At 42.4% G+C, this 22,220-nt stretch overlaps 1 protein-coding gene across 5 annotated transcripts in view; it reads right to left on the minus strand.

Annotated features, from left to right (window-relative positions):
• The window catches only part of c36h10orf71 (chromosome 36 C10orf71 homolog), a 38,630-nt gene that overhangs the window by 15,234 nt on the left and 1,176 nt on the right, over window positions 1-22,220 (minus strand). Inside the window, exon 1 of one of the 5 annotated variants that reach the window (XM_067972616.1) lies at window positions 8,170-8,187. The exons of the other annotated variants lie outside the window; for them this stretch is intronic. The gene's annotated coding sequence lies outside the window, so the exon portion shown is untranslated. Of the gene's footprint in view, window positions 1-8,169; window positions 8,188-22,220 lie in introns of those variants that run through there. 5 annotated transcript variants of the gene reach the window in all.

Raw genomic sequence — 22,220 nt, forward strand, 5'->3', positions numbered from 1 at the left:
TCATGGTTTAGTTTATTTTTAGTGCTTTTACGGGACAGCTGTGTTTATGCTAATAGATCTTGGACATCATTAATTTTATTTTATTTGGCAAAGTCCTACCAAGTAGCTTTATCACTTAGATCACTGCAAGGTGTTTGTGCCACTGTGTAGATACGGATAAATGTCTTTTGGAAAACTGAAATTTAGGGATACAGATATATTACTCACACCATGGGAACTGGGCCTGGTTGGATGGATATTATTGATGGAGGGAACGTTGGGATTTATTCTGGATCTGACTTGGGGTTAAATGGGGATAAATGTATGTCATAAGGCTGCTCCTTTTGCAGGAGTGCAGGGTGGGGTAGGGGTGCAGGCTGGATGGATCAGAATGTCTTTTCCTGTCCGTCATTGTTCGTACCTTTGTATACATTGTGCATAAAGGAGTTCACACCCAATAATAGGCAGAAATTAGAGATATGATTTTATATCTTAGGAAACCTAAACTATTTAAAAATGGTCTGAGCAAATAGATCATTTGGTTATTGTCTCACAACCATATGGGTGGGCCATTTGGCCAGCGCAAGGTAGGAAAGGAATAAGGGTCACCACCTATTGCCAAGCCATTCCCACAGCAACTATGCTAATAGAAAATATGGAAATGGGAGATGGGCTGTTCCCATTTGAGAGGTTGGTAGCAGGGGGGCGACTTGTATTGATAGATGAAATCGGAAGGACTCCATGTTGGCCATAGGTCATTGGTGACCTCTTCAGTGAAAGTGTGATACCTCCTGGTTAGAGGCCTTGGGGGCGACTTTCCTCGGAGCTACTCTCGCTCCGTCGCCACAACTTCACCGGAAGTAGGCCGGAAACCTGATCATAAGATAAACGGGAAGTTACGACGGCCAAGTGGGAGCAGCTCCAAGGAAATTCCCGAGGCTGGACGGGGAAATAGGAAGACTGAATAGGCACCAACTTGCCCTCTCTCTCTCTCTCTCTCGTTGCCTTGTAATACTGAAAGAATGTAAATCCACCAAACTATACAGATTAGGGAATTGTTATCCTGTAAAACCATGTGTGCTGTTTGTATAAAGAATAAACTACCTGCTGTTAACGTGCTTTGGTTCTGATGACTGTCCTGCATTCAATTTAAACCCAAGTGGTGTGTTTCCCAAAACAGAATTCAATGGCGAGAAGCAGTAGGAGACCTATGCTCCATAAGGAGTAATAAGGACAGGATGAGGAATGTGTCATGATATCATGAATGTTAATTACAGATTATCTGACTCACTCTCAAGTGGAGGGTGAGACTCTCACTTGTGAACAATCATCCTCTCACTCTCAGAGCATTGAACATTATCTACAGTTTTTAAACACAGATACAATTATCTCATGAATTAGTTCACTGGTATATTTTCTATCAAGTCAAATGAACAAAACGTTTATGATAACTTTCAGGCTCCTTTAGTGCTGGTACAGTTGAGAATACAAATTACTCACTGCTCATGACCAGAGCCACAAGCGAGGGTTGGGGTGTGGGGTTTGCCTTCGTGGGGGCCTGTGCAATGGGTTCATTTTTGGGACTGGATCCGTTCGGGGACCCCTGACTGTACAATTGTATGGGCTGCATAGCCCCAGTGCCGACCCACAGGCTACGCGATGATAGGAACATAGGAACAGGAGTAGGCCATTCAGTCTTTGGAACTAAGCAAAATCCAGACACTTTTAGATGAAAGGTCATTGACCTGAAACGTTAACTCTGTTTCTCTCTCCACAGATGCTGCCTGACCTGCTGAGTGTTTTCCAGCGTTTTCTGTTTTAATTCCAAACAAATTTACTTTATCAAACGACAGTCTTTGCAAATCTGAAGTCAATTGTTTACCTCCCGCCAACCCCGATTCCAAACAGCCTTTCTGCCTTTTATTGTGTGGACACATCTTGATAATGTTTGCATCGCAGCTCCTGGCAGCGTGGGTCAGTCCCGGGCAGGCTGAGCTCTCGGCCTAACGTACTGCGTTTCCGCACGGCCAGTCTGTATGGGTCATCCCCATCGCCAGGTCCATACGGGTCAGCCGCGCAGGCGCAGAGTGCGTCAGGCTGAGAGCTCAGCCTGCACGGGACTGAGCCAGGCTGCCAGGGACGGCTGGTTACCGGTGACTTGCTCTGCTCGGCCCTGACACCGCTTCTGGCCACAAGCACAAGTTTTGTTCCCAGTTTGGCAGAACTTTGCTGAATCCTTGCCCCATTTAAACTTTCTTCAGAATTGAACGTCTGTCAATATGTGACAGGTCTTTAAGTTAGAATAAGGTTACAGTCAGCAAGCTATTTAACTCGGACAATAAGCGATGAACTAGAAGAGTGTCCAGGCTTTCTGACTTGGTTGGCTGTTTAAGTGTCCACTGGGTCACATATAATGTTGAAATCAACGTGCCATTAATTTGCATCTATCTCAAGCTGCACATACCGACAGACCTTAACATGCATATTTAAACCCACATTTTCCAAGTGTGACTGGTGAGGAACCTTGCTCGTTGCCACTGCAGAGCAAAAAGTGCCAAGCTACCCGCGATTTTCCATCCCACGATGCCCTCCCATGACTTTCCAATGCGCACAGGAGCTGGGCAAGGTAGCTCACCACCAGGAGAATTTGTCCCTTCGGATTTCTCCAACGGGGCAACTGTCCTGAGAACATTCCCAAACCTCCAGGATTATGAAATTCAAACAAGAGTGAGAAATAAAGGCACAGAAAGGTCACCAGAGTTGCTGGAGACAACCAGCCAGATGGTAGCTCTTGTCTCTAAAGGTAGCTTTTGGTGCTTCATTTACTTAACAACAGTGATGTCCAAGATAATCCTGTGAACCAAAATGAGCCCATGGGCTTATTTCATTCAGCTGCCCATTGCCTTCTGCCGTCTGCCTGAGTATTTGCCTGTTGCTGTTTAACATGGTCACACAGCCTTTTCTTGATGAGCTAGGCTCTCCCTGAACTATTTCTGCGGAGACTCATTTAAATTCACCTCCGATACACAGGCTCACCCCTCTTCTATGCAAGTTATCCCTCGCCTCAGTTCGTTTAATGCACAGGTGTTGCTTTTATATTCAAATCTGGGTGCAGGCAACTGTTTTCTTACCCAACTTATTTAAAGTAACTGACCTCTCCAATTATAATAATCTAAGTTGGTAGTTTTTATTGCTCAACTTTTCAGTTGTTTGATACAGTTTATATTTGATGTATGTGTGGAAGGATGGAGCATTCCTGTACATTTTCTATCCAGTGGCAGTATCAAGCACACCAAGATGTGTGAGAGCACAGTCTGGATGCAGAGTAACACTCCCTCAAGACTGCTTTAATTTCGTGATGAGACGAACACCACTTATTACACTCCTCACCCCACAGGGAGCAGTACATGAAGCCCCCTAAATGAGATTGGCAGCTCACTACCAAATTGTGGTCAGTTTTAGTCCAGAAATTCTAACAGGAACTGGATAGAAGCTACCCAGAGTCATTTCACTAAACACACAATGTCAAAAACAGTCTCCATGTTTTCCCTGCCTGGTTTTGGGCTTGACCAAAAATTGTAACTCTTCCTGCCACCTCGAGTGCCATCAGGCCTCTTCCACAAGTTGCCCTTATTCTTTCAAATTATCATGAGATGCACCTGTTATTTAGACTGTCATTACAAGTTGGTAGTTTGCACTCAAGAGTTCAAAGGCTATTCTTCAAGATACACCTCGAAGTAATATGGTAAGCAGGATTCCCTTGTCCTTAACAACCAATGTTTTTAAGTGTCAGCATTCTGCATTACAATCTGTTCGAGTCTTCTTTTGAATTGTACCTGGCTCCTGGTGTGAATGCAAAAGCTGAATTTATGTGGTAACTATGGGGCAGGAAACTTGGTTCGTAGTAATGGTGCATCTACGGTATATGCCATTATTATGGCGCAGAATTGCCAGGAAATTATGGCGTGAGTGACTTACGCCATTATGTTCACCAGTCCATAATTCCCTGGTACCCCTGGGTTCCACAGAGACCCTCACCGATAAAATTGGACAGTTAATTATCATAGGTCAATGGCGAAATCCAGTTTGCTGCATTAACACCTCGTGATCGCCACAGCCACTTAGACCATTGCAGAATGGTATTGGTGGGCTCAGCATGCTTGGTGCAATCACAGGAATCGTAGTGTACTGTTTAAATTAAGAAATAATTGTGTTGCCGTCATTAGGTGCTTTTTTTTTGTTATTCAGTCGTGTCTAGGGTCACTGGAGCAAAGTTCAAACCTCAGAAATGATATATCTCTGGTGGATGTAGGTTCCTAGCCTTAATCTACCATCCCAATGTGACTTTTTTAATAATTCAGATCGTTAATCCTATGTGTTGTGAATGTGGTCATATGATCACAATGTGTCCATTTACACCTTATTACAATCCAAGTAGCAAATCAGAAATAGCACTGGGATTACAGAGTGCTTGAGCAACTGAAGACTAAAAGCCTCTGGTTTCCGTGTTGTTCGTACAACATCAATGGGAAGGGAGGGTGGGTGGGGGCACTGTTCTATCTAATGACCTAACCAGACAGATATAAAAACAGTCCTCAAAGAAAGAACTTGCAGTTATGGAGCGCCTTTCATGACCGCAGGATGTCCCAAAGGGCTTCACAGCCAATTAATTGCTTTTGAAATGTAATCACTGTTGTAACGTAGGAAATGCAGCAGCCAATTTACGCACAGCAAGATCCCACAAACAGCAATGTGATAATGACCAAATAATCTGTTTTAGTGATGTTGGTTGAGGGCTATTTATCATCCAGGATGCTGGGGAGAACTTCCCTGCTCTTCATCGAATAGTGACATGGGATCTTTTATGTCCACCTGAGAGGACAGACAGTGCCTCGGTTTAATGTCTCATCTGAAAGATGGCACCTCTGACAGTGCAGCACTCCTTCAGCACTGCATTGTAGAGTGTCGGCCTTGATTATGTGCTCAAGTCTCTGGAGTGGGACATGAACCCACAACCTGCTGACTCATTGTCGAGAGAGCGACCACTGAGCCACGGCTGACACCTTAAGGTGAATCAGCTGTCTATTAAGTTAAATTTGTGATTGTTTCTGCCCATCAATTTAACGTTCAAACATCTATTTTAAACACTTCCGGGCCTGTGTAACATCTCATCACAATGAGTTTTTATATTGGCCATTGGCATCCGCTCCCGATACATCGCTAGGCTCACTGCAGCATATTAAGAGTTATTTTTCAAGCAAATTGTGGCATAAATTCGCCACTGGAGGATCGGGAAGAATAATGGTCTAACTTATGACATTCGCCAGCAATACTGCAATTGCAATGCATTCCGGGTACATGCGTCTGTTTGGAAGTTGCACCGTTGCAGTTGGAGTAGTGCAGATAAAAGGTAATTGAATTGGCACCTTTTATGGAGAGATTATGCAGGGCATCCTTTCCTCTGCCCTGAGGAAGGGCTAAAGGGAACACTAAACCCAGTCTAGAATTATTTCACTCAACTGCTGCCACATTTAGCTTGAAAAACAAGCACAGGAATAGGAACTGGAGCAATATCATAATTTGTTTTCTTACGCACAACTGACGCGGTCCCCATTAGTTGCTATTGATATGTCTCATCTAAGCCTGTCATTTGCAAGTTAAGTAAACCTTCCTGCAAACAGGAATTCACAGTTAGAGCCATCTACAAATTCATGACATGCCTTCATCCTCCTACGAAATCCAAATCAGTGAGACAGACAAGACTGGAGAGGAGTGTTTTCTGAGCATATAAAAATCTCTGTGGTATTAATTGTCAATACAATGCCATGTGCCACGCTCAAGTATGGTCTATTTTCAAATCCCCACTGCATCAAGGGATCTCAATTCTTCTCCCATTTTGGAATGCCACCACTAATTGTTTTGCATGCAGCCTATAAGTGTTGGACTTAATTCACATCTTATAAGGATGTCTTTTAAAATCAACCAAACAGACTTGGTTATCCAGAATATGTGGTAATAATAAAACACATGCATCTAATACATACATTTAATTTTGCAGCTCTCTGGTTTGGCCTGTTTCTGCTTGAATTTTTCCCCCCAATTTTCTTTGCTCACCCCTGAGGGTGCAGATTCGTGCTGTAGTATGTTAGACTTGTGCTGTAGTATGGTAGACTCATGTTGTAGTATGGTAGAGTTGTGCTGTAGTATGGTAGGCTCGTGCTGTAGTACGGTAGACTTGTGTTGTAGTACAGTAGATTTGTGCTGTAGCACGGTGAACTCGTGTTGTAGTATGGTAGACTCGTGTTGTAGTATGGTAGACTCGTGCTGTAGTATGGTAGAGTTATGTTGTAGTACGTAGAGTTGTGCTGTAGTATGGTTGACTCATGCTGTAGTATGGTAGAGTTGTGTTATAGTATGGTAGAGTTGTGCTGTAGTACGTAGAGTTGTGTTGTAGTATGGTAGAGTTGTGCTCTAGTATGGTAGGCTCGTGTTGTAGTATGGTAGACTCGTGCTGTAATATGGTAGACTCATGCTGTAGTATGGTTGACTCGTGCTGTAGTATGGTTATACAGGTACCAGCTACCCGCTGAGAGGTGAGGCCATTCCTCATGTGTGAGTGGTGGCAAACTACTTGACCATGAGGGACAATACAGCCAAGCCTAATCCTGGCCACCCACTGCATTTTCTAGCATATGTCACTGAATCGTACGTCTCCTGACTGATGCTTTCGTCCCCCAACCTAGAGATGCTGTGGACAGTTGTAATGCCAGGGATGAAATATATATGAACATGGGAACCATTGTATGGTCATTATTCCTGGATAATCATCTATCAACAATGGTAATGTACAATTATGTTATTCCCCTTTAACAAAATGGTTGGAACATCTCAGTGTAGTGTGTTCCTCCTGACACTAGAGGGGGAATTAGTAGTTTCATCCTGGAACAATAACCAACAACAACAACAACAACTTGCATTTATATAGCATCTTTAATGTAGTAAAACGTCCAAAGGTGCTTCATAGCAGTGTTATCAAACAAAATTTGACACTAAGGAGATATTAGGTAAGGTGACCAAGAGGTAGGTTTTAAGGAGTGTCTTAAAGGAGGAATGAGAGGTGGAGAGACGGAAAGGTTTAGGAAGGGAATTTCAGAGCTTAGGGCCTAGCCAGCTGAAGGCACGGCTGCCAATGGTCGAGTGATGAAAATCGGGACTGCGCAAGAGACCAGAATTGGAGGAGGGCAGAGATCTCGGAGGGTTTTAGGGCTGGAGGACGTTACGGAGAAAGGGAGAGGCAAGACCACGGAGGGATTTGAAAACAAGGATGAGAATTTTAAAATCGAGGTGTTGCCGGACCGGGAGCCAATGTAGGTCAGCGAGCACAGGGGGTGATGGGTGAACGCGACTTGGTGCGAGTTAGGATACGGGCAGCAGAGTTTTGGATGAAGCTGAATTGTACAACCTGTAACAAGCAAGGATCTTTTCCATCAATGAATAATCTTTGTTTATGAAGACAAACATGACATCCAGTATATTAGATGCAATAAACATTCCAAGCGCCATCCTGTGTTCGGGGAATGCTAACCCAATTAAAAGCGGAGAGGGAGCTTCCCAGAAAATATCTGATGGTAGTTAGAAATATATTTGTGATATTTTACTGCTTTCCATTCAACATTTCTCATATGTCATGGATGAGATTGGGGACTGCCTTTCAAGGGATCAGTAGGGATGAACTGATGACCTATAACACAGCATATTGTCTTATCCATTTAATGCACTGTTACCAGTGATAGGTAGATAGAGATGAGGAAGCCATTTGATCAATCCATCCAGGGAGAACCTCCAGTTCCCTTTCACAGCACTACTATGGATCACCCTTACACCTAGACTATATTTTTGAATGTCCCTCTGTAATCAAAGAGGCACATTTCTCTAACAAAACCAGAGAATGCTGAAAATACTTAACAAGTCAACTAGCATCCATGAAAAGAACTCATTTCAAGTCAACATTTATGAATAGGATAGATAGGTGGTTGAAGGAAAGGGAGATTAAAGGGATATGGGAACAGAGTGGGCATATGGGATTAGGATTACAGTTCATGTGGTCTAGTTGGGTTGAACGGCTTGTATCCATGTTATAATTTCTATATAATTCTATGCAATCTGTTCTCTCCATAAATACCTACTGACCTGCTGAGTGTTTCCTGTATTTTATGTTTTTTCAGATTTCTAGCATCTGCAATTATTTGCTTTTTGTTTAGATATATTTCCCTGCAGCGTTGACTTCATTACTTCACTGTTCAGTTCCTACACTGAAAGAAAGAACTTACGTTTATATTGTACCTTACCACATCTCTCTAGGCAACCATAAAAGTTTTTCACATACAACAAATTACTTTTGAAACAGTCACGATTACAATGTTGGCAAACATGGCATCCCCATTTTTACACCCAGCAAAATCCCACAAGAGAGCATTTTGTTTATTTTTAGTGGTGTTGCTTCAGAGAGGATTGCTGGCCAGAAAATTGAGAGAACTCTTTGATCTTTTTACAATTAATCCAATGTGATTTTTAACAGACAGGTTTTCATCTCAAGGACGGCACCTCCAGCAATGCAGCACCTACTGCACTAAAGTGCCACTCTAGATTATGTGCTCAAGTTCTACACTGGGGTTTGAGGTACAGCAAGCAATTAGGAAGGCAAACGGTATGTTAGCCTTTATTGCAAGGGGGTTGGAGTGTAAGACTAAGGAGGTCGTGCTGCAACTATATAGGACTCTGGTGAGGCCACACCTGGAGTTTGGTCTCCTTACCTAAAGAATGATATACTTGCCTTAGAGGGGGTGCAACAAAGGTTCACTAGATTGATTCCTGGGATGAGAGAGTTGTCCTATGAGGCGAGATTGAGTAGAATGGGCCTATTCTCTGGAGTTTAGAAGAATGAGAGGTGATCTCATTGAAATGTATAAAATTCTTAGAGGGCTTGACAGGGTAGATGCTGAGAGGCTGTTTCCCCTGGCTGGAGAGTCTAGAACTAGGGGTCACAGTCTCAAGATAAGGGGTCGGCCATTTGGGACCGAGATGAGGAAAAATTTCTTCACCCAGAGAGTTGTGAATCTTTGGAATTCTCTACCCTAGGGGGCTTTGAATACTCAGTCGTTGAGTATATTCAAGACTGAGATCGATGAATATTTAGACTCTAAGGGGATCAAGGGAAATGGGACTTGGGCAGGAAAGTGGAGTTGAGATAGAAGATTAGCCATGATCTTATTGAATGGCGGAGCAGTCCCGAGGGGCCGTATGGCCTACTCCTGCTCCTATTTCTTAAGTTCTTACAAATTTCTGGCTCAGAGGAGAGTGATATACCAACTGAGCAAAGATGATATTGAAAAAATATATATGTATAAAATCATGGGAGGTAATTTTGACTTTGGGTGATTGTGTAAAATGGGCGATAATGATTCACGGCCCCTTATACATCTCTCCTGGTTTTCATTGAAGTCGATGGAAATGAAAACCGGGAGAGATGTATAACGGGCGGCTGATCCGAAATCGCACGTTTTACACTATCACCCAAAGTCAAAATTACCACCCGGACATCCTGCATTTGTGATAAGCAAAGAATGAATGTTTTGCAATAAAACTAAACAAAGTCATCATCAGAAGGGTTGCAAGGTGCAACCTTTTTAAATATTGCGATAAAACACTGAAGGAGGATAGCTGTTTGCAAACATTCTGATCCGATTTAGCAAAATCAACGGGGAAACCAGTTGTTAGGTAACGTTAATGCTCGTGATGTGTATAAACCAGACTTGTCCAGTGCTTACACAATTTGACTAACAGAGCACCGAAGTGTGCCTGACAACGCTCCTGTGAAGTGCCTTGGAACATTTTACTGCGATGAAGATGCGATATAAATGCAAGTTGTTGTTGTGTGATTAACATGATTATTTGCATTGAACACTTTGGATTTGGAAAGGAGCTCAAGCAATTATGGTGAGCATTTGGACATACACAGTTCAGGCCTTGCACAGTCTGAATCTGAATACACAAACTGATAGCATGAACCAGGATAATGAATACTTCATTTGAAGAGCCCTCGACACTGCCTGGGTGACAGACTTTTGTACTGGATCCACCGTAATTCAGACCTGTTAAAATTCGACTCAGAGGTGCTTCCAGGAGCTCAGGCGTTGCCTGGTGAGAATATTCAAACATTTATCAGAAAGTTGCAGAACTCCGGGTCTCTCACAATAGGGATCAAGTACTTACCTAAAGAGCTGCACTATGTAAATTATGTTTGTGAGTGTAAACCTGAACAAGCAGATCACTAGGAGCAGGGGAGAGTGAGATGATAAATCCAGATAGAGAACATGATTTCATGGCTGCTATTTGTGACATCTCCAATGCAGCACTTTCAGCATCTGTTTTACTAATTGAGAAACTAAGGTGAAGAGCCAAGGCCCATAATGCAGGAGACCACTGAGGTTAAAGAGAGTAAGAGAGAAGATGAGATAAACCAGGACATAGTGAATGAGCGATGCCGAGCTCGGCCACTAAAAACCTAAAGATTGTAGAATGAGAGGAAGACGGAAGGAAGTAAAGAGTTCCACAATTTCAACAAAGCTTTGGATACAGTGCCTCTTAACTGGAAGATATGGCATAGGTAGAGTGGACAAAAATTGGCTGAAGCAGAGGAAGCAAATGTTCTACATGAAGCTGGACCAACTTGGAAGGAGGGAATCAGTGGGCTGTTTCAGCGATCAGCATTGGGGCCATTGCTGTTTATAATGTGGATAAATGACTTGAAAGTGCTGTCAGAAACAAAGCTCACCCAGGTGGTATCTAACTGTGGCGGGGGTGGGGGGAAGGAGACAACAATCAACTGGGAACAGGCTGATCAAATACAGAAGGACTTGGATATATTGGGGCGCTGAGCTGATAAGTAGCAGATGTGATGGTCAAATGGTCAAATGCAAAGTTAAGAGATTGAGGATGGATAACAAACAGCGGCAATATAAGCTAAATGGTAGAACTGTACAGGGCATAACACAAGAAAGGGATCAGTGGGGGGGGGGGATGTGGGGGACTACTGGTGATCAGATCATTGAAGCCATCAGCATAGTGGGTCGCTGTAATAAAGAGAGCAAATAGAATCCTGGACTGAATAGCCAGAGGAACAGGGAGTGATCTTAATTGTGCGCAGGGTGTTGGTCCAGCCCCACCTGGGGTAATGTGTACAATTCTGGGTACTGGATTATGACAGCGACATCCAGGCATCGGAGAGGGTGCAATGAAGACCACCCCAATGGATAGCTGGGATTAGGCACTTGAGTTATAAGAGGCTGCAGAAACTGCAATTGTTCACAGCGGAGAAGAGAAGGCTCAAGAGTGAGCCTGTAAAAGTATGAGTGGGTGACCTGGCCTGGATGTGAACCAATAGAGTGTGAGTGGGTGACCTGTTCTGGATGTGAACCAGTAAGAGTGTAAGAGTGTGAGTGGGTTACCTGGTCTGGGTGTGAACCAGTAGGTGACCTGCTCTGAGTGTGAATCAGTGGGTGTGTAACAGTGTGAGCGGGTGTCCCGCTCTGGGAGTGCACCAGTGGCTGTGTAAGAGTGTGAGTTGGTGACATGCTCTGGAAGTATTGAGGATTCTAAAAATTCTAGGCAAGATAAACATCAATTTGGTTAACACAGCTACAGATTCTACAACAAGGGGACAGCCTCAGAATTTGAAGAGCGAGCATAAAAAGACAATTTTACCTAGAGGATGGTGAAGGCATGGGATGGACTGCCAAGAGTGGCAATGGTGGCTGATTATGTTAGCAAATTCAAGAAAGAATTCGATAAGTAAAAATTTGATGGATGGATATGAAAGGTATCGTGGAATGTAAGATTTCAAAGACACTGCGATCGGCCAGATGGTCCTCAATGGTCTTTTCTTCTCCTGTACAGTCCCATGTTCTCAATTTCTGATCTTGGGAAAGATTAAGTTAGAGGAGGGGGCTGTGCAATGAGTCTTGGTTTCAACACAGTGTTGAGATTCTATTTAACATTACAGTTTTTATTAATGCATCACAGCTCTGCCTAATTGCACTTAGCATATAATATTCCAACAAATTATGTAACATAAATATGAGAGCCACTAGAAGAGTCACCATAAATGGGCAGACCTTCTGCCATCAGATTAACAATATGAAGCATGGTTAACAATAGAAAGGAGAAGGAATAGTGAGAGGTTTACTAATCAGAAAATAGACTTTGTGATGGAAGAAGTTTGGAAAAAAAAATTAAAGGTGAGCTGATTTGAACAAGCAAGGAAAGCAATTGTTAGCAAAATCAAACCCTTCAGAATTGAATCTAAAGGAAAGAATCGTTCTGGTCAATGTGTAACGCCATCATAAATACATTCATGATGATCTTCTCTTGTTGTTATTTCATTTTGAACGTGTTTATGATTTCACTAGAAATACCAAACAGAGGAATTCTTCATGTGTGTATTTAAGATGTTGCTACACGGGTGATCAGAGCAATTCTTCCCTCCACAGAGGCCAAGATTCATGTAAGAGGTAGAATGATGTTGAATGGAAGATAAAGGGAAAGATTGGCCAGATAGCTAAGGAGCTAGCAGCCCAACATGAGAACCAGCCTGCCAATGCTCAGCACTCCACTCTCAAGCTCTCTCTATCTTGTCACAATCTTGTAAACAGGAATGGCTGGACTCAAGGTATCACATACCATTTGGGCACTGAATAAAACACCATCCTGTTACAGGAAATGATATGTGGAGGTATCTGGAGGATCATTGATAGCTCCCAGGATGTTGGGGAACCAGCAATGATAATGAAACTCTTTTTTTGTCCTTGACTGTTGCAGAGTTGAAACGAAGTGGATGATATTCTGATGACTAATTCAACAATAATGTGAGAGAAACATTTTGACATGATGGGTGTCTGCAGTGGTTTTGTTGAAAAGTAGATCAGTGTAGAAGAGGAGTGTTATAGCTGACTTCTTTCTACTGGAATTACACAATTCCTGGGTATCTTTTGCTTCAATCCACACTTCAAATCTTCGTACAAGTCACATATTTGTTTCATGGATCTATATATTATTCAATCCAAAAAATTTCACCTATCGGTCTTTCGGAACGTGTTCTTGCAAATTCTATGCCAAAAAAATGTGCTGTTGTCAACAACACATGCAAGTCTTAGTTTGTGATTGGATGCTGGTGTAGAAAGTTACCCTGCAAATAGCAACATCAGAAAGAGAAATTTAAAAATAACAACACTTATTGCCTGTGTGAAATTACTGCACTGAAATGATAATGTAAAATCACAAAGTATAATGCTGAGCCAAAACTTGTCTGCATATGTGGTGCAAGTTCCCTTAGCAGGACACCTCAGATGCAGCTGATGGTGAAGGGTGACGTGGCCTTTAGAATTCTGGTACACAGCCCAAGAGAAGATCAAAGGGAAAAAAAAAATCAATTCAGTTCTATTATGATCCAGTTTCTAAGAGCTAATCTGTTCAATTATTTAAATCATAATCGAATTGGATTGAATTGTATCATTTATTACTTTCACTTATGTTTGTCCTTCCTGGAATTGAGGGAGTAGCACCTGGTTACCATGGCAAACCCCACGCAGCAATGATGCTGGAGACCAGCAGCACTTACATAGAATGGAGGGTAGAAATTCTCCACAATGGCTCTCATGTACAAATCTTATCACGCTCATTCCACATTCCTATGTATGCTACTACATTCCTCTGTGCGCTATTTTACACAAGAAAGAAAGACATACAGCGCCTTTCACCACCTCAGGATGTTCCAAGTCAATGAAGTACTTTTGAAGTGTAGTCACTGTTGTAATGTAGGAAATGCAGCAGTCCATTTGTGCACAGCAAGATCCCACAAACAACAATGTGATAATGACCAGGTAATCTGTCTTATCGATGTTGGTTGAGGGATAAATATTGATCAGGACACCGGGGAGAACTCCTCTGCTCTTCTTCAAAATAGTACCATTGAATTCTTTACATCCACCTGAGAGGGCAGATAGGGCCTCGGTTTAAAATCTCATCTGAAATACGGCACCTCCGACAGTGCAGTGCTCCCTCAGTACTGCACTGAAGTGTCAGCCTAGATTTTGTGCTCGAGGGACTGGACTGGGATTTAAACTCACAACCTTCTGATTCAGAGGTGATAACACTACCCACTGAGCCATGGCTGACAGCTAAGGTACGAGTGCGTCTGGAATAAAGTGATTAGCACTGAATTAAAAATGGTGTACGCATTCTCTGTTGATGTGACCAAGAGCTGTAACCAACAAAGGAAGAATGTGAAGCACCATTCCTCCTAGTCTCTATATATACTTGGAAATATATCGCCGTTCCTTCATCGTCGCTGGGTCAAAATCCTGGAACTCCCTTCCTAACAGCACTGTGGGAGAACCGTCACCACACGGACTGCAGCAGTTCAAGAAAGCGGCTCACCACCACCTTCTCAAGGGCAATTAGGGATGGGCAATAAATGCTGGTCTTGCCAGCGACGCCCACATCCCATGAACGAATAAAAAAAAATGTAGGATGAATGAGTTAGGATTTGTATGTTGTTGATCAGAGATTCTACCCACAGGCCTCCTGTTACAAAATGGCTGAATATTTCTGCATGAATGGGTGAGAATTAGATATTTGGGATGGGGGAGGTTGAAAACCCACCGCACAAATCTTCAAAGGTCGAACAGCTTTAGGTGTCAGGAATAGCAAAAATTCTGTTCTCACTTAAAATAAATAACCAATGTTTATACAGTGCCTCACTTGCATTTATATAATGTTTCATTATGTCCTCAGGACATCCCAATGAATTTCTCGAAGACACTGTTCACATACAGAAACATCTTTGGTGGTGCTGGAGGAATGTTGACCAAGAAACCAGGTGAACTCCCTGCTCTATTTCAAATCGTGCCAAGGGTTCCTTGACATTCAGCTGAGCAGACCCACAGCTGAATGCACCTCCAACAATGCGGTGCTTTCTCAGTTCTGCACCGAAGGGACAGTCTAGACTGTGGTGGCTCAAGTCCTAGAGTTAGGCTTGAACCCACGTGGGGTGAATTTCCAGGGGGTTGTCCTACTTCTGCGCCCTAAGTTTCTGCCAAAGTTACTGTGGACAAGCAGGGGAAACCCCGCTGAAACCCCCACCGTAAGCTTTTCATTCAGAGGTGAGACTGCTGCCAACTGAGCTACACTAACAATAGAGTCGGAAGTCATTCTCTGCTGATGTGACCAACTGCCTTAAACAACAAAGGATGGAGTGTGGACCTTTCTTCCTGTTCTCTATATATCATCAAAATAAATGACAATAGCAAAACATTATCACAGTATGTCAAAAGAAAAACCTCTTGTACATCCCACTCCAGTGTGTGACTTATGAACTATTCAAGCAATTTGTACTCCATCATATGAAGTGGTCCATTGAAATTTACTTGTGTGTATTTCCAATGTTACAGTGCAAATTGTGCAAATAACATATTGTACCTATGAACAAGCTGGCTGGAAGTGACCCTATAGGTAAGAAGCTGTTAGTTGGTGTTAACTGGCCTACTAAATGGCTTCTGATAATAAAGTAGGACAGTGCCATTTAAGTACAATTGCACGACACTATTTGTGTTGTTAGGCAGTTTTGGCTTCACATTGACATAACCATGTATTGTATAATTCAGCTGGGAAGTCATCCAAAGCACACTGAGGCAAGCAGTGTGAGACTTCCTCTGGGAGGTTGCCTGACACTTCTTAAGCTTCGCACTTCCAGCAGTATAACTGCAGCCCAGTTTCCAGGCTGTTCACTGAACCAATTGGGAACTTTTTAAATTTAATTTTTAATATTTTTAATTTTAGCAGAGAGCCCATGAGAAAGTTGGTGTTTTGCCAACATTAAATATTAGTTCGCAGTTGTATGAATAGCTCTGGGGATGTGTGCAAGATCTGTGGTGCTGCAAAGACTGAAGTACAACTAAGGTCTATTTGTCTGCATTGCTCTTTAGAAGGACTGATCTGAGACCAGGACCTGTCATATAACATTCGAAAACCGAACTCTTCTAGTTTCAAATTCTGCATAAAAACGGTGATTTTTCTGTACAAAACCATTCCTATTTACTGCAAAGTTTTCTATTGTGCATAAAGAAAGAAAGAGCTTGTATTTATAGAAGCAACTTTCATGACCTCAGGACTTCCCAAAGTGCTGCACAGCCTATGAAATATTTTTTTTTAAATGTAGTCGCTGTTCTAATGTGGGAAACAGGGCAGTCAATTTGTGCATAGCAAGGTCCCAGAAACAGCAATGAAATAGATGACCAGATAATTTATTTTAACATGTTAGTTGAGGGATAATGTTGGCTAGGACACTGGGGAGAACACCACTGCTTTTCTTCATATAGTGCCATGTGATCTTTGATGACCACACAATAGGGCATTTGGGGTCTTGGTTTAACATCTCATCTGAAAGATGACACCTCCGACATGCAGCACTCCCTCAGTACTGCACAGAAGTGTCAGCCTAGATTATGTACTCAAGTCTCTGGAGTGGGGCTTGAACTAACAACCTCTGACTTGGAGGCAAGACTGCTACACATTGAGCCACATGAGAGATCATCCTTGAGATAGAAATTGTTGAGTTTGTTCCCTCTGAGAAACTTGTCATGTCCCGCTCCCATGGTACACTATTTGAAGAAGTGGCGAGTCTTCTCGGTATCTTGGCCGACATTCCTCACCCCAAAAATCAACTGCACATTCATCTCATTGCTGTATGTGGGATCTTGCTATGTGCAAAATGGCTGCAACATTTGCCTACATAACAACAGTGACTGCATTCGCTCCAGCGATATTTAAGGTAGTGTTCTTTCTCTTCCCATTCTGTACCTGTGTATCATCTTTGAATCTCCTCAAGTGGAGTGGAGATGAAGATCACAAACAAAACACTGGACAAATTAATGCAAAGTAGTGTTACACTAGACAGAGGAGAATAATATCCTGACTGGTGGATATATGTCAGACATATGTTTAAAAGTACAGTACAAATCAACTTGTTGAATTTAAAGAGACAGGTCAAATCCAGGTCAGTTATGCAATCAGCACTAATTATCTTTACAGATCAAATATTTGACTTTCTACTTTCCCTGAGCTGGGGCGTGGTAGGGTATGGCTGAATATCGAGACTCTGGCATTATCTGTTCTTTGTTATTATTACTGTGACTAATGGCATCGAATGAATCAAAATATAAGTCTTGGCCTCTTGACATTTAAAGTTCCCGGAAAAATGTATCTCCAGTCTAAACTGCAATATGATTTACTTTCCATCTGCTATTGTGGGAGACAGCATTGAACAGCTCCAGTCAGATGGAAAAAGAGGAAAGATCTTGTGTCCCACTTCCCTCCAAATGGAGAGCTCTAGGTAGTCTATCTTGAAACTGTATCTGACTGACTCAGTGTGACAGAAACTAATCCAGCTAAAGCTGGTACAGCATGCTCGCTGAGGTAATCACCAAGTAAACCATGATTGCAGGACAAGGGAATATAGGAACACATTTTAAGAGGCAAGTTTAGGATTGATGTTAAGAAACACTTCTTCCCACAAAACAGGATGAATATGGATGGTCTTCCTGATAGGGTAGAACAGACAGAAACTCTGGAATCATTCAAAAGGGAGTCAGAATTGGGGATAGAATCTATGGAAGAAGATTGAGACTTTGGAAAGGGTGCAGAGGAAGGTCACAAGATTAATTCCCAGTTTAAAGCATCTTAGTTACCAAGATAGGCTCAAAGAGCTGGGAACTCTACACTTCAGAGAAGCGTAGACTGTGGGGTGATTTGATCGAGGATTATAAGATGGTGGGAGTAGATTGTGTTTGTGTAGACAGTTGATTTCAACTAAATAAGTTAGGGAGAACCAGGGGTCACGATCTCAAGTTATGTAAGGCCGGAACTAAGTTAGATTTTAGGAGGTGGTTCTTTACTCAGAGAATAGTGGACCCGTGGAACAGGTTGCCAGCTCGAGTGGTGAATGCTGATTCGCTGAATTCCCTCAAGCGAGAGCTGGACCTGTTTCTGGCTGGGCTGGAGATCATCTCGTACAAAAGGTGGGTGATGTATGACATTAATCAGGGCCAGTGTTGTCTCCTGGACTAGTGTCAATTGCCTAAGGCGGTTGCAGAGGAATTTTCCAGATTTTTTTTCCCCCTAATTTGCCTGGGTTTTTAATCTGTTTTTTTTCGCCTCTCCCAGGGGATTACATGGCTTTTAGGTAGGGTGGGAGTGTATATACAGTGATGCACAAGGCATTGCAGTTGTGTGGGGCGGGCTGGATGGACCAGTGTATCTTTTCCTGTCCGTTTTTGTTTGTATGTTCGTATGAATGAGCTAGATGGGCTGAATGGCCTCCCACATCGGTCTTGATCTTTGTGAAGTATAACTATAGTACAATGATGGAGAGGAAGTTGGGTAGAGATCTGAACTTATTGGTGCAACACAGAGCAAAATATTTTATAAAGTTTGCCTTTACCGCACATAACCCAATTTTACTTTACTTCACTATGGGTCAGAGGTCAATCCCTGCTTACACAGTACAAGCTTCAAAAATAAACAAATGGCTCATTTTTAAGGATATTAAGGACACAAGGGTTGACAATCCTGACCCTAGTCTCTGGGGCTCATTAGATCTTTGCCCCTTTATCATTACCCCAGGATTTCTGGGGCTTTTCTGGGAGCGCAGAGCTGCCCTCGACTCTTTTGGATCTACTGCAAGTATTGCGCACTGCAAGGAGGTGGGTATGTACCAGGGGTTCCCCAGGCCATGTAAATAGCCAAGGACAGGAAATCCAGGGCTGGACATGAGCAGTGCACATCATTCCTGTCTTGTGAGGCAGGATATTTGCCCTAATGAATGTGGTGACTCTGTGCCCTGAGTTTTCCAGTAGGCAGTAATATCACCATTTAGTTTTCCCATGATTCTAACTGGCAGTGATATTGGAACAGAGGCAAAACAAATTAAATCCTATTGATACCCACACTGATGGTAATGGCTTACTGATGGTAGCTCATTGAAAATTTGGCCAAAAATATTCATAAGGGTAAATGGAATTATCTGGGGTTTTGATAGAGTAAATAGGGAGAAACTGTTTCCAATGGCATGTGGTTGGTAACCAGAGGATACAAGTTTAAGATAATTGGCTAAAATGCCAGTGGGGAGATGAGGAGATTTTTTTTTAATGTAGCGAGTTGTTATGATCTGGAATGCGCTACCTGAAAAGGTAGTGCAATAGTAACTTTATAAAGGGAATTGGATATATACTTGAAAAGGAGAAATTTACACTGTGAGCAAACAGCAGGGGAGTGGGACTAATTGGATAGCTCTTTCAAAGAGCTAGCACAGAGACGACGGGCTGAATGGCCTCCTTCTGTGCTGTATAATTCTATGATTCTGTGTTCATATTGATGCAAAGTGATTTCAAATGCACATTGACACAAATATGGCAGTATAACTTGTAAGTCACTCCCAATCAAACTCCTGAGCGTACTAAAGCCAGAAGGTCGACTCACACTGGTTTGAGTTTGCCCTGGTGCAGTGTATATCCAGCCCGTTGGATTGCCTAGCAGATGGTGCCATTGGCTCTGTCATAACATGAAATGGTCATATTTCAAACCTGCTATGGAACCTCAATAGATGGTTGCAGAACCAGTTCTTTAGTGTTATAGCCCTCATTCCAACCTATAATCCCACCCAACGAGGATTGACGCCAGAAGCAGAACGTCAAAAAACCATTCTAAGAATGCATCCAAGCATGAATGCCCAGATTAGCTTTGTTACTGATCTCGAGCAACTTCCCCTCTGCACAGTCTGATCTGCTAATTGGATTGTTAACTCCACAGATACCAATGTGAGACCAGTAGCTGTAATATAACAATAACATTAGATTTGAACCTGCTCCTGAGTAAATAGATCTGTAAACACTGAGGACTACACTGGTGATTATAAGCCATTGGTGCAGGCCAAACTGTTTGCACACAAACTACCACTTCAGTTGGCTTCATTCAGTTTAGATCCAAAGATTCAAAGACTCATCGCTTAATCTCGCAAGTGTTTGGCACTGCCGTAATATAGAATGAATGATTCAGTGATACTTATTTTCATTTAAAAATCTTTGGGATTTTTTTTTCCAATTTCCTCCTCAGGGGACTAGCTCCTGCTGGACATGATTGCACAAATGCCAGCCATTTTATACCTCACCCAAGCGATCATTCTTTATCTGTGAGTCTAGACTGTGAGTTCAGCAGGCTATTCGACCAAAGTAGCCATCACAGTTAGGCCTGGTCCTATCATCAACAGACATCTGGTTGTGTGTACCGGTAGCAAGAACTGGACGGTGATAAGGGCCAAACCTCGGCCCCATTTTCACTCTCTAGGCTAAGTTATCGAGGTTAGTTGTAATGCTTCAATCACCACCTTGGCCGAGATTAGCAAACTGGGGACATATTGGAGATCAACCTGGTCTATATGGTTGAGGTGCACATAGAGTAATGAATTTGCCCAGTGAGCCTTTGGGACCTCTTTTGTACTTTCTAAAGTACAATTCTATATAAATGTGTAGCAATGGCACAGGAATCATAGCCCTGTACAATTGTAGTACAAAAATGAAAGAACAAAATCCAACCAAAGAGTTCACGATCACAAGGTATTTACAGATGAGGACGGCCGTTCAGCCTATCTTAGTTCACCTAACCAGAAGGACCATTTAGCATATACTTCACTGCTATATCTGAAAATCTATTCCATGTATAGATCACTTCATGTGTGAAGAAAAACTCCTGCTAACTGTCCTAAATGTGCCTTGAAGGCAAGGTGGTACTGGGTTAATAAGGGAGACAAACTCCAATTTGTTCATTGCAGTCATGCCTAGACACAATTGTGCTGTAATCTGCTCGATTAGCAATTCTTGAAAATTGTCAAAAAACACAGTGTTCAGCTGGTCTTAAAGCTGTTCTATAGACTTTGGCCCCTCAAATTGGGTGGTCCACCTTTGAGTCCAAGTCTGATTGGTCAGGGTCGTCAGGGGTCAAATTGACTCCAAATTCTAATGGTAGATTTTTCGCTCTCTCCCCGCCCACTTTCACTGCGGTTAATCAAGTAGTCTATTAGTCATCTTCCAGCTCAACAAATCAGATTTTTAACCTTCAATTGCTGAGAATGGGACAAAATCCATTTAAAAATACAGCAGAAGTTTACACATAACGGACAAACAGTTGAATAAAAGGGGAAGAGAACCGATCATCTTCTGTGTGTTAGTATTTTCATCGACAAAGAAAAATGTAAAAGGCTACACAATGCTAAAAAGACTGTCCACACACAACAGGCCTAAGCTTTCAAAGTGTTGTACAGTAATAGTATAATTCCACCTTGTGTCAATACATTGTACGTTGGACAATGAATCCCTTCTATGTTTGGATAACATAGTTGTTTAGACTTTCCTAAATATTCCAGATCTACAAGTACTATAGGCGCCATGGAGCTTGAACTTGGCCCTGTGTTGAGAAGGACATTATAGACATCCCACTTCTCATCACACTGCATGATATGTCTCACATCAGAATTCAGCTTCTTGATTAAAAGGCCAAAAAGAATAAAAAGAACATCTGCGGAAGACTAAGAATGTTCTTGAGCCCAGCCAAAACAAGAATGTTTATAATTCAGTGTGGCTTTGGCAAGAAATGCTTTGCTTCTATTGCCTCAAAGTTGGGTGCTATGGATCAATGTCAATGGTACAAGCTTTTAGAGCCTTTGAGCTTTGAGACTAGGAAGCCAAGTCAAAAAGTAATAGATTCATTAAAAGTGCAGTCGACACCAATATTATACGCGAGCCCTTCGGATATTGTGGAATAATGATGGTATCCTGTAACAGATGGCTAAAAATCATTGAATAACATGCTCGTATCATCAGATGCCCTTGCTGAGAATGTATCACTGCCCTCTACTTCCGCACTACTCCGCATGCCAATGCACCTCCTGATGTCATATTGTAGCCAGACACCCAGCCACAATCGGTAGTTCCTACCGTTTGAATCTATTCAGTTGTTTGCTTTAAAATTTAAAACAACATGGACCCTCCATCACCAGGGGAAGGAACAGAAGCTGTACCAGAGGTTGGCTTAACAGAGAGTTTACCTATTTTGCCATTAAAGCCATAATTTATCCA

This window comes from Heptranchias perlo, chromosome 36 (assembly GCF_035084215.1).
Source record: "Heptranchias perlo isolate sHepPer1 chromosome 36, sHepPer1.hap1, whole genome shotgun sequence".
Classification (NCBI taxonomy): Eukaryota; Metazoa; Chordata; class Chondrichthyes; order Hexanchiformes; family Hexanchidae; genus Heptranchias; species Heptranchias perlo.